The 13,134-nt window shown below is 51.2% G+C and overlaps 1 long non-coding RNA gene across 1 annotated transcript in view; it reads right to left on the bottom strand.

Annotated features, from left to right (window-relative positions):
- LOC147700375 (uncharacterized) overlaps positions 1 to 8,407 on the bottom strand; it is a 97,038-nt gene extending 88,631 nt beyond the window's left edge. Inside the window, exons 1-2 of the long non-coding RNA XR_015299416.1 lie at positions 8,149 to 8,407; positions 4,190 to 4,339 (exon numbers count right to left, since the gene is read on the bottom strand). This is a non-coding gene — a long non-coding RNA (uncharacterized LOC147700375). The remainder of the gene's footprint in view (positions 1 to 4,189; positions 4,340 to 8,148) is intronic.
- Between the last annotated feature and the right edge of the window lie 4,727 nt (positions 8,408 to 13,134).

Genomic DNA, 13,134 nt, shown 5'->3' with positions numbered 1-13,134 from the left:
AGCGTTATAATAAGCTTTCCGTTATACACGGTTCTGGCCAGAACTATATATCAATGTGCACTTCGGTTTGCACGCGACCACCGACGACCGTTCGATCGCATAGTCTTTCTTCCATGAGCTCATAGCGTCATGAGTCACATGACCGGAACTCATTATAAAAACATACTCGTACAGCTGTTTGATGTACCAGCTCGTACCGACGAGAGGACCCGCGTGGATCGGCATTTACACGCCACAACAGGTTAGTTGCAGAGACGGTTGCCTTTGAGATAGCGTGAACGTTAGAAAGGCCATAGATATGACATAGAGATGCTAGATCTTTGTTCTATTTTTGTATCTTTTCTACAGGTTTCCCTACCTTTGGAAACTTCTGACATGTGAGTCTTAACGAACAGCTTGCATGAACCACATCAATTTCTTAAATATACCCTGCATGCACTTCACGTTATCATGCTTTTTTCCACTCATTTATTAAACTTCCGTTTTAAGCACATTTTTATTGACAAACAAGCACTTATACATTATACACTAGAGAATTTATGTTTGATTAATGTCATTATTATGATTTTTTGACAGTGTCATTTTCCCTGATGAAGGGCACGTTTGCATGCCCGAAATGCATTGGACTGATTGAAATGACAATGTTTGGTACGATGATGAAAATGCCAAAAATCATTGCATTATAAAAGGAAACATATTTGAATGATACCGAATGAATTCAACAATAAATATGATTGAACAATGAAATGAACTTTCAGTGTGGAAGTCTTCTTATGTTATGGAGACGAAACTTTGAGTGCCTACGAAGGGATGGATCTAGAGTATCTTTAGACCCACAACTTAGCCATGGAAAAGAAGCAGCCATTTTAAATACTCTCCAGACAAAAATATACAAATCTGTATTCAAACTATACAAAGGATCAGCCCCGGCACAAATAAGACTGGAATTTGGTTTACAAAATCAAATATATCAACGGAAAGCTGCCCTAGTAAAATGGTGCTGGAAATTAAGATCGGCAGAAATTGGCTCTTTAAACAACTTATGCTGGCAAGAAATTAAAAAACAATATGACCGACATGAAGCAAACTCATGGGGCCATGACCTGCGAGTATCACTAGAAACCCTCAAAATAGAGGAGATCTGGAAAAATCCACCGGAAGAATCTTCTCTCAAAAAGATTTGCAATTTAAATGCAAAAGCCTTATCTTTGGCAGAAGATAAAAAGACTTTGGCCAAACGGCGCCATGCATGGACCATTTTAAATTCCTACAAACAATTGAAACCTCAAGCCTACCTCATAGCGCACTTCCGGCTATCTTTAAAGACAAAATTTTTGGCCCTTAGAATGGGAGACCACTGCTCCAAAGACTTGATTCCATCATGGAAAGTCACGCACCAGGGACAAAGATGCAGGCTATGTAACTACCACAGTGAGACCTTGTGTCATCTCCTGTGTACATGTGAATCCTCCACAGAAAAAAGGAAGAATTTATTGAAACCTATTTTTAATATGCTACAGATCCGCACCTGCAGGCAAGCTGTGACCAGCTGGTTGGGAGCAGGCTCAAACATTCTAATATGCCGCGGGGTAAAATTCATGAACTCTGTAGAGAATTTGCTCTCAAAAAAAGAAACAGACAACAGATATAGCCTGGGAGGAAATATTTTTTAACTACATGAGTTTTTAACTTGTTGCTATTTTAACAGAATTTTTATACATGTATGCTTTATGGTTATGATAAACCAAATAAAGTAAATTTTTGACTGACTGACTACTGGTTGTATGCTATTACTGAAAGTATTGCTTTATTACTGAAGGTATTGCTAAAGTGCTATTACTGAAAGTATTGCTTTATTACTGAAGGTATTGCTAAAGTGCTATTACTGAAAGTATTGCTTTATTACTGAAGGTATTGCTAAAGTGCTATTACTGAAAGTATTGCTTTATTACTGAAGGTATTGCTAAGGTGCTATTACTGAAAGTATTGCTTTATTACTGAAGGTATTGCTAAAGTGCTATTACTGAAAGTATTGCTTTATTACGGAAGGTATTGCTTTATTACGGAAAGTATTGCTGCTAAAAGTGTTGATACCCTTGACAGTGGTCCAAGTGGTCCTGTCCTGTACAAATATCCCTTGTAAATTCCGCCCGTGCCTGTTGGCACAGTGTAATAAGATGTGTGTTTTATCTGATGTATATTTATTCTAATACAAAGGCTATTTTTACATAACCTTGTGTGGAGTGTTTCTTTGTGGTGGGCCTTGGGTGTTGTTGCTGGGGTGCGTGCGCAAATACTTAACTTACATCGCCTCCAAGTTTAGCCTTGACTGCTCGTGCCACGTTACCTAGAGGGCGAGTGAGGGGTTATCTTGGCGTGTAACTCCCTTGCCCTGACACCTAGAAGTGGCGATCCCTGACTGACCTCGACGCAAGTCTTGGCCGGCCAGGGTCCCGGTTCTAACACTCCCCATTGGAAATCCAAGCATAACGGCACCCAAGTCAGAAAGAGTAGCGCTATGTAGAGTAGGTGGGACATATATTGATATGATGTTGATTGCTTCCCCTTCCCATGTGCACGAGAGGTCCGAATACCTACCTAATGTATCTCACCATACGCTGTCAATGTTGAGGGAAAGCCGTTTCCTGAGGCGTAATCCTGTGCCCCAGGAACCATAGGTGTACCCTGAATGTACCACCATTTTTTTGATCCCAAACGGTCTGGGGGCTTGCAACTGTTCTGCAGGAGGTTGGTTTTCTGTAACAGGAGAACGTCAGAGGAGGGCCTTTTGATAAATTGGAACACTATTCCATGTTTGACCTTATACCCCAGGCCTTTGCATTGCAAGACATTAATCAAATTTCAGGTATGGACTTTCGTGCCATGGTGCACACTGTTCTCTAGGCTTCACGACGAATGAGTGCCCCAGTGTGGTGCGCCAAAGTCAACCGAGCATCATTAGACATGCTAAGTGGATTAATGTGGTGTGTGACAAGTGTATGTCTTGCATTGTTGTACCTAATATGGAAAAAGCTTGTCCTGGCAATCCTAAAAAGGAGAAATTGTACTCCAGACTGTCAGCTTTAAATAGAGCAGATTCGTTGATGTACATACACCAATTGACCTCAAGTCCATTGGTGTAATTAACTACCAGCAGGGGCACCAACAGTGAAATCATGATTGTGTCCCCCGTCCTTCCCCCCGCCTGACTCTAAATAGAGTGAAAAGACCATATGTTTTGGTGGACACTTATGGCAGAGTACCCTGTCCACCAAATTCTAAATGAGACTTCAAGTTAATTATTTTACTGTCCAAATAGTTGACTGTCAACTAAAAAACCTCTAATAAGCTACAAAGAACAATTGGGTTTAACATAAAAAAATTATTGAACATAATCTCACAACTTATTCCAAAGCAGACTCTTTCAGTTTGAGCAGCAATGCACTGACCTCCACGATAGGTAAACGATTAGGCTATTTGAAATAGTTCCTACCCAGGATGACAGTAGACATCTGCTTGTTCCACATATGGTCCTGATAAATCGGGCTTGCCATTGTCTCATACAAACCAAGCTGCAAGGTGTTAGCCAATTAAATGATATCTGCTTTCAGAGCAACACTGGTGATAATACTTAGCCACTAATAGGCGTTCTCATATAATATCTTTATTGTTGGTGGTTGCCATTGGAAAGAGCATGCCCTACAGCAAGCCAGAGACTGCCAGGGACCACCACGACCAGTCAGTGCCACTACAAGTGCTGGCCTTTTTTCAGAGGCTTGTTTTAGATCACATATACGAGTCCAGAGAGCCTTATGATGAGTTGAACAGGGGGAAACATTTTTAAACGTATTCATTAATGTCACGATTTGAAACATTCAAGAGATATGGAGTCACTGGGATTCAAAGCTGTTGTACCAGAAATGGCCATTGCATCAACAGACATGTCCTGGGACACCAAAGAATTCAACGTAGTTATTTTATTATTTGCAGTGTGTTCTTAAAGCAGCCATTGCTGCCTGAAACGAGTTATCTGGTGCTTTGTGATCAATAACATTCGCAATGCCATGCAAGGAGCAACACCACATCCTCTCCCCACTTGTGGCTGTTGTGTGTTTGCGGAAGTGCCACTAAAATCCTGAACTCAGCAGTACAGCCCTGAGAGTCTCTGCACACACTAGCACTCACTCACTTGTTCTGGTTTCCTGCCCCTCATTCCTCCGGTTCTTTCTTCCTCATTTTTTCCGCGTGAACTGAGGCCCGAGAGCGGCTCCGAGGAAGGAGGAGGAACAGCACCGACAGCAGAGCAGGATGGAGACGGGGCCAGTGCTAGGGTGACCAACTGGCATTGGTGCAAATTCAGGACGGTGAGTGTAAAAATTCAGGACAAAGGGTCAAAATTCAGGACACAAATTCAGGACAGGAGGTCAAAATTCAGGACAAAACTTCAGGACAATAGGTACGTTTTACAGACACATCAGAGGTCACGCAATAGTATATAAGTAAGCCCAGCCATTTCCAAACATATTCAACCATTTGCAAACCTATCCATCATGTATCCTTCCATCTATCATGTCACTCATCCATCCCTTCATCCATCCCCTCATCCATCCTTTCACTCATCCTCCATTATCCATTCATCCACCCTTTCACCCTATCCATCTGTACACTTATCCATCCACTCTTCATCCCATCCATCCATTCACTCATTCATTCAGCCATTTACCCTTTCACCAATCCAGCCATCCTTTCACTTACTAATCCTTCCACCCATCCACTCTTTTAGTCATCCATCCATCCTCCCTTTCTCTCTCCATCGACCCTTTCACTTAGCCTTCCTTCCATCCATCCATCCACCCACCCATCCATCCATCCATCCATCCATCTACTCATCCACTCATGAATCCATCCATTGCCCCTATCACTCATCCATCTATCATTTCACTCCTTCACACATCTATTCATCCTTTTGTCCATCTACCCTCCCTTTCACTCACTCATCCATCCTTACACCCACCCTTTCACTCATATGTCCATTCATTCACCCTTGCACTTATCAATCCATCAATCCATCCATCCATTCATCATTTCACTCATCCACCTACCCACCCACCATCCACCCACCCACCCACTCATCCATCCTTTCACCCACCCACTCATCATCCATCCATCCTTTCACCCACCCACTTATCCATCCATCCATCCATCCTGTTACCCACCCATCATCCATCTGTCCTTCCCCTCATCATCCATCCATCCCCTCATCATCCATCCATCCTTCCCCTCATCATCCATCCATCCTTTTGCCTCATTATCCATCCACCCTTTTCCCTCATCATCCATCAATCCTTCCCCTCATCATCCATCCATCCTTTTCCCTCATCATCCATCCATCCATCCATCCATCCATCTGTCTTTCCCCTCATCATCCATCCATCCTTTTCCCTCATCATCCATCCATCCTTTTCCCTCATCATCCATCCATCCATCCTTCCCCTCATCATCCATCCATCCTTCCCCTCATCATCCATCCATCCTTCCCCTCATCATCCATCCATCCTTTCACCCACCCCCTCATCATCCATCCTTCCCCTCATCATCCATCCATCCATCCTTCCCCTCATCATCCATCCATCCATCCTTCCCCTCATCATCCATCCTTTCTCGTCATCCATCCATTCTTCCCCTCATCCATCCTTCCCCTCATCCATCCTTCCCCTCACCCATCCATCCCCTCACCCATCCATCCCATCGATTTATCCTGCCTCATCCATCCATCCTTCCCCTCCATACTTCCATCCTTCCCCTCCATCCATCCATTCATCCTTCTCCTCATCCATCATCCTTCCCCTCCATCCATCATCCTTCCCCTCATCCATCCTTCCTTTCATCCATCCTTCCCCTCACCCATCCATCCATCCCATCCATTTATCCTGCCCCTCATCCATCCATCCTTCCCCTCCATCCATCCATTCATCCTTCCCCTCATCCATTTATCCTTCCCCTCATCCATCCATCCTTCCCCTCCATCCATCCATCCATCCATCCTTCTCCTCATCCATCTTCCTTCCCCTCACCCATCCATCCATCCCATCCATTTATCCTGCCCCTCATCCATCCATCCTTCCCCTCCATCCATCATCCTTCCCCTCATCCATCCTTCCTTTCATCCATCCTTCCCCTCACTCATCCATCCATCCCATCCATTTATCCTGCCCCTCATCCATCCATCCTTCCCCTCCATCCATCATCCTTCCCCTCCATCCATCATCCTTCCCCTCATCCATCCTTCCTTTCATCCATCCTTCCCCTCACCCATCCATCCATCCATCCCATCCATTTATCCTGCCCCTCATCCATCCATCCTTCCCCTCCATCCATCCATCCATCCTTCCCCTCATCCATTTAGTCTTCCCCTCATCCATCCATCCTTCCCCTCCATCCATCCATCCTTCTCCTCACCCATCATCCTTCCCCTCACCCATCCATCCATCCCATCCATTTATCCTGCACCTCATCCATCCATCCTTCCCCTCATCCATCCTTCCTTTCATCCATCCTTCCCCCTCACCCATCCATCCATCCATCCCATCCATTTATCCTGCCCCTCATCCATCCATCCTTCCCCTCCATCCATCCATCCATCCCCTCATCCATTTAGTCTTCCCCTCATCCATCCATCCTTCCCCTCCATCCATCCATCTCCTCATCCATCATCCTTCCCCTCATCCATCCTTCCTTTCATCCATCCTTCCCCCTCACCCATCCATCCATCCATCCCATCCATTTATCCTGCCCCTCATCCATCCATCCTTCCCCTCCATCCATCCATCAATCCCCTCATCCATTTAGTCTTCCCCTCATCCATCCATCCTTCCCCTCCATCCATCCATCCATCCTTCTCCTCATCCATCATCCTTCCCCTCACCCATCCATCCATCCCATCCATTTATCCTGCACCTCATCCATCCATCCTTCCCCTCCATCCATCATCCTTCCCCTCCATCCATCCTTCCTTTCATCCATCCTTCCCCTCACCCATCCATCCCATTCACTTATCCTGCCCCTCATCCATCCATCCTTACCCTCCATCCACCCATCCATCCCCTCATCCATTTATCCTTCCCCTCATCCATCCATCCTTCCCCTCCATCCATCATCCTTCCCCTCATCCATCATCCTTCCCCTCATCCATCTTTCCCCTCATCAATCATCCAGCTACCCTTCCACCCATACATCCAGCTATTTACATTTTCTCTCCATCCTTCCCCTCACTCATCAATCCATCTATCCTCTCTCATTATCCATGTATTCAATCTTTCATTCATCCATTCACCCTTTCACTAATTCATCCAGCCATTCACACATCCCTTCACTTACTTACTCGCCCACCTTTCCATATTAATTTTGAGCCGAGCCCTTTTGAGAAGAGGCCCATCAAGAACTTCACCCTCGCTGCAGGGGCCGTTCCAGGACTGGGACAGAAGCCACCCAGGGCGGAGACAGGATCCACCACAGGGGGACAGGAGCCATCACAGCCGGGGGTGGACTGGAGCCACAACATGGGGGACAGGAGCCATCACAGGCGGGGGGGGGGGGGGGGTGGACTGGAGCCACCACATGGGGGGACAGGAGCAGGAGTCATCACAGGAGAGGGAACGTGATCCACCAGGGTGGGCACAGGGGTGGGCATGCAGTATTCTAGTATCATCTTGGGCTTCTCGCCCCCTCCTGCACAAGACAACGAGAAGACAGGCTCTCTGTCCAAAATGCCATCCCCCACTGTGATATACAGTACTTACAGGAGATACTCTTAGAGAACTGATCGAACTGATTGTCCTCCATACTTTGTTAATCAGTGTGGGTGCGATTGTGCCATTTCTTTATTGTATTACATTATGCATGTTTGAAGAACCGAGGTTTGCTTACAAATTAGTGACAGTAATTAAGCTCGGTGAAGAGAAGCAGGTGCTGCCTCGGTGTAATCAGGGGTGTAATCTGGCCGAGTCTAGGATGTTTGGGCCCCTGGGTAGAAATGGAATGTGTGAGGCGGCGGCCCCTCTAAATAGCAGAGACATGACACATTCAGGGCTGCTTGCATGTGAATAGATGTCGCTGCTCCTGAACCTGCAGCCCCTCCCTCTCAGTCACCTTCGAAGCACCTCTTAACAGCTCATCGAGGGCTGGAGGTGTGAGGGTTGCCATCCCGCTGTGCCTCTACAGTGCTGCTGGGGGTCGGAGCTTTCATACAGCATCGGAGTCAAGAAGGGAGGTGGGTGGAAGCTGTGCCCAGTTAAAATTACGGACAAATGGCGTCCGTTAAAGGATCCTTCACGGACAACGGACAGACGGCCGAAATTACGGACTGTCCGTGAAATTTACGGACGGTTGGTCACCCTAGGCCCAGTGCGCAAACAAGGGATATCAGTACTGCGCATGCTCGGAGAAGAAATAGCACCTTCCACACATGCTCAGACGGAGGCTACCTTCCTTGTGTCATGCGCAGTAGGAGGCGTTTCTCCCCCGGGCCATCTGTGAGCGGCGATGAAGGAGGAGGAACAACACCGACAGCGGAGCAGGATGGAGACTGGACGAGTGCGCAGGCGCGGACAAGGGATATTATAAGTGCGCATGCTCGGAGAAGAAGTACTGCCTTCCGCGCATGCTCAGACGGATACTACTTTCCCTGTGTCATGCGCAGTGGGAGGCGGCCTCTCACCTGGCTATTTGTGTGTTTATTTGTTGTTTGTAGCTTCTCGATCTGGACCCGGTAGAATCGGGCGCTTTTACACGAGCATCAGGTGAATTTGGGGGGACCCGACTCACACTGTGATTACTGACACAGGATCCACTCAGCTTCTGTGGATTCAATAGCATTGTAGCTGCATGATCGGGGCCTGCTGACAAACTCATCTCCTGACTCTAGGGAAATCGGAGAAGGCCTCCTGCTGGCAGAGCAGAGTAGGGCAGCACTTGATGGGAGCCAGACTGAGGAGAGGAGGTAGTGCTAGTGATGCTGAGCATAGCCGGTGGGAATCAAGGTTTAGTAATGTGGGCTGAGCCAAAAGGGAGTGTCTGTAAAGCACGTGCAGTCCTGCCAAGTACCACACATCAGACATTAGACTATCGCATTTCAGTGCGGTGATCCTCATCACCGCACTGAAATGCAAAGTCACGAATTATAGCGCCTCCTCACCTGTCAAACTGGAGCGCTGCTATAATGCACAATGCTGACTGAAAGCTGCAGTGGCAGTGCGCTGCTGTCGTTAGGTTTGGGGGATAGCAGAGCTGCTCACAGCTCTAGCTTCTACTCAGCTACAGTATAATATTAGGACACCCCACACCACGTGGCATTACATTCACTGACATCGGGGTCAAACACAGTTTAATAGGCGGGCACATATTGCCCCGGAGCCCGAGCAGGCGTCAGTTCATGAGAGTGAATAAAGTTTGGGCTGGAGCTCGAAATGTCGGCTGTAAAGGATCCGGGAAGGAAAGCTATCAGCAACCTGTGAGTACAGCCACAGATGACAAGAAATGGTGTCAGCAGCCTGAGAGTACAGTCACAGTCCGGGGGAGGTGCCCTGTCAGCAGCCTGTGAGCACAGTCACAGACAGGGGTAGGTGCGCTGTCAGCAGCCTGTGAGCACAGTCACAGACTGGGGTAGGTGTGCTGTCAGCAGCCTGTGAGTACGTTCACAGTCAGGGGGAGGTGCGCTGTCAGCAGCCTGTGAGCAGCCTCTCCCCCTCCCACCTCTCATGTGCAGCCTCTCCCCTCGCTCCTCTCCTGTGCAGCCTCTCCCCTTCCCACCTCTCCTGTGCAGCCTCTACCCTCGCTCCTCTCCTGTGCAGCCTCTCCCCTCCCCACCTCTCCTCTGCAACCTCTCCCGTGCCCACCTCTCCTGTGCAGCCTCTCCTGTGCAGCCTCTCCCCTCCCACCTCTCCTATGCAGCCTCTCCCCTCCCACCTCTCCTGTGCAGCCTCTCCTGTGCAGCCTCTCCCCTCCCACCTCTCCTATGCAGCCTCTCCCCTCCCACCTCTCCTGTGCAGCCTCTCCTCTCCACCTCCCACCTCCCACCTCTCCCCTCCCACCTCTCCCCTTCACCTCTCCTGTGCAGCTCTCCCACCTCTCCTGTGCAGCCTCTCCCTCCCCACCTCTCCTGTGCAGCCTCTCCCCGCCCACCTCTCCTGTGCAGCCTCTCCCCCTCCCACCTCTCATGTGCAGCCTCTCCCCTCGCTCCTCTCCTGTGCAGCCTCTCCCCTTCCCACCTCTCCTGTGCAGCCTCTCCCCCTCCCACCTCTCATGTGCAGCCTCTCCCCTCGCTCCTCTCCTGTGCAGCCTCTCCCCTTCCCACCTCTCCTGTGCAGCCTCTACCCTCGCTCCTCTCCTGTGCAGCCTCTCCTCCCAACTCTCATGTGCAGCCTCTCCCCCTCCACCTCTCCTGTGCAGCCTCTCCACTCCACCTCTCCTGTGCAACCTCTCCCGTGCCCACCTCTCCTGTGCAGCCTCTCCTGTGCAGCCTCTCCCCTCCCACCTCTCCTATGCAGCCTCTCCCCTCCCACCTCTCCTGTGCAGCCTCTCCCCTCCCACCTCTCCTATGCAGCCTCTCCCCTCCCTCCTCTCCTGTGCAGCCTCTCCTCTCCACCTCCCACCTCTCCCCTCCCACCTCTCCCCTTCACCTCTCCTGTGCAGCTCTCCCACCTCTCCTGTGCAGCCTCTCCCTCCCCACCTCTCCTGTGCAGCCTCTCCCCCTCCACCTCCCCTGTGCAGCCTCTCACCTCCACCTCTTCTGTGCAGCCTCTCCCCTCCCACCTCTCCTGTGCAGGCAGCCTCTCTCTCCTCCCACCTCTCCTGTGCAGCCTCTCTCCCCTCCCACCTCTCCTGTACAGCCTCTCCCCCCTCCACCTCTCCTGTGCAGCCTCTCCCCTCCACCTCTCATGTGCAGCCTCTCCCCCTCCCACCTCTCCCCCTCCCCCTCCCACCTCTCCTGTGCAGCCTCTCCCCTCCACCTCTCCTATGCAACCTCTCCCCTCCCACCTTTCCCCCTCTCCCCTCCCACCTCTCCTGTGCAGCCTTCCCCCCTCTCCTCTCCCACCTCTCCTGTCCAGCCCCTCCCCCTCTGTCCTACTTCTCCCCTCCCAGTGCAAAGAGTGGGATGCCGGCAACAGTTTCGTTATTTCCTTGCTCCCCCTCAACCATCAGAGGAGGGTGTGTTATTCGCGAGGAAATCTCAGCTAACATAAGCCAGTCTAAAGCTATAGTGTTCAGCTTGTGCCTGCTCTCTCTGTTTTTACTTTCTTTGCTTTGTGGTGTTTTTAATTTCCAGTCCAGGCCACTGCACACAGGGATTCCAGATTGCTTCATCTCTTTGTGGCGACAAGCAGAGAAGCTCTGAGAAGGTGTCAGGGGCTTCCACTTCTGACCTCAGTGTCGTGTCACTCCCGCAGCCCTCACAAGCAGCTTCTAAAGCATTTGCAAAGTGGGCAGTTGTGGAGGGGCTTCTGAGAGGGTGAACTGTGTCTGTGGACACGTGTTCTGCTGCTTTTGCATGATCGGAACGTGCTGACAGGAAATTCAACTTTCCTTGTCCTCATAATAGAGAAATGCCGCAAATTTAAACATGTCAAGCTCATTAAACAATTTAGTAACATAGTAACATTGCTAAAAGATCTTCGGCTTTACCTGTCCCAGGATGAAAGTTCATGCAGTAAACAAAGAGAGACTCAAGCCGCTATGTGAACAGGACAAGAGCATCGAATGCTGGATCTGCTGAAAGTGAAAGAAAGGATCAAAAAAAGTCACTCACTGGGGGCATGGCTAGACAGGCCATCATGGCGGACGTGTGCTAGATAGCTCCGTCCAGCCCAACGTTGATCCGTCGATTATCCTAGCTCCCTCGGATGCCACAGTGGTCCTTGAGGGGATATCCTGTTTCTGGTGGCCTGCGGGGTCGGTCCTGTGACCTTGTTGTGTGGCTGCGGGGCCGGTGGACGTAGGCGACCGGCCCGGCGTGCTGAGGCCCAGAGGAAGTCAGTGACGCCGGGGCTTCGATTTTGGAGTGCCTGGGTCAGCGCGGCTGCCTGCGACTGCTACCTACGCAGCGGGGAGCGCCGGCCGGAATCGGGCCGTGGGCAAGGCAGGCAGGCACAGAAAGGTCACTGGCGGTGGTCCCCGGATGAGGAGACGGCGGGGGGAGTGCTCTGGCCAGGTTCCCGGGCAGCTTCTGACTCGACTGCAGCGCGGGTGATTACTCCCGCGGCCTGGGGCCTCGGCGTGGTGGCAGTGGCACCCGGAGGGGTGAACGAGGCATTACTTTGCCCGAAGAGGGCCCCCCTGGCCGGTAAGAAGCCGACAGCAGCATCCCCCCCTCCCCCTGGCTGCCGGGGATCGGCGGTCGAACCGGGCCTCGTTGGGGGAGTAGCGGCGCAGTCGTCACACATTGGGCAGCGGTGGCCCCGCGGGGACCTACTGGGGGTGGCCCGCCCCCCCCTGGTGGCAGTAGCCAGACATCGGCAGTGTGGCAGTATTGAGGTGGCCCTGTGTGGCGGGGACCACTGCCCCTCCCCCGGTGACCTGTGGGCCCCCTCTTCTTTGAAGGCGATTGGACGGTGCAGGAAGTGGTTGGGGGGCCTCCCCTTCCTCCGGAGGGATCGGCGGTTGGGCCGGACCGCGCAAAAGGAGAGACGGCGTGGCGTGCCCTGGCCGGACATTGGGGGAGCTTGTGTGGCAGCTGGGGCGGGCCCGGACCTGTGCAGTGGCCTGAGTGGGGACGGCCCGCATCCTTGGATGTGGCGGTTGGGCCCTCGGCGGTGAGGGGCGAGGGACACGGGCCCGTGCCTGTCGACTGTGCCCCACTGTTGGTGCATGCCCACCGGGATTCAACTTGCTCCGAAGCCTGGGAGCCCACTGCTGAAGACGACCACCCGCCGGCGCTTGTGACAGTATAACCGGTGGAGATCCCTCGCACAGGTACGGCTTGTGGAGCCCCCCCTTTTTCCCGGGGGGTACAGTGAGGAACGCGCCAGCGCTAGCAATGACTAGAGGTAGGGGGGGTGGCGCCCCCGCTACGCACGAGCCCATCAACAAATTTACTGGCCCCAGGGCAGCAGGTGGTGCGGCCGCACACTCGCAGGAGGA

The sequence above is a fragment of the Lissotriton vulgaris genome, chromosome 8 (genome assembly GCF_964263255.1).
Source record: "Lissotriton vulgaris chromosome 8, aLisVul1.2, whole genome shotgun sequence".
NCBI lineage: Eukaryota > Metazoa > Chordata > Amphibia > Caudata > Salamandridae > Lissotriton > Lissotriton vulgaris.
This window is presented reverse-complemented; position numbering and strand designations above follow the sequence as displayed.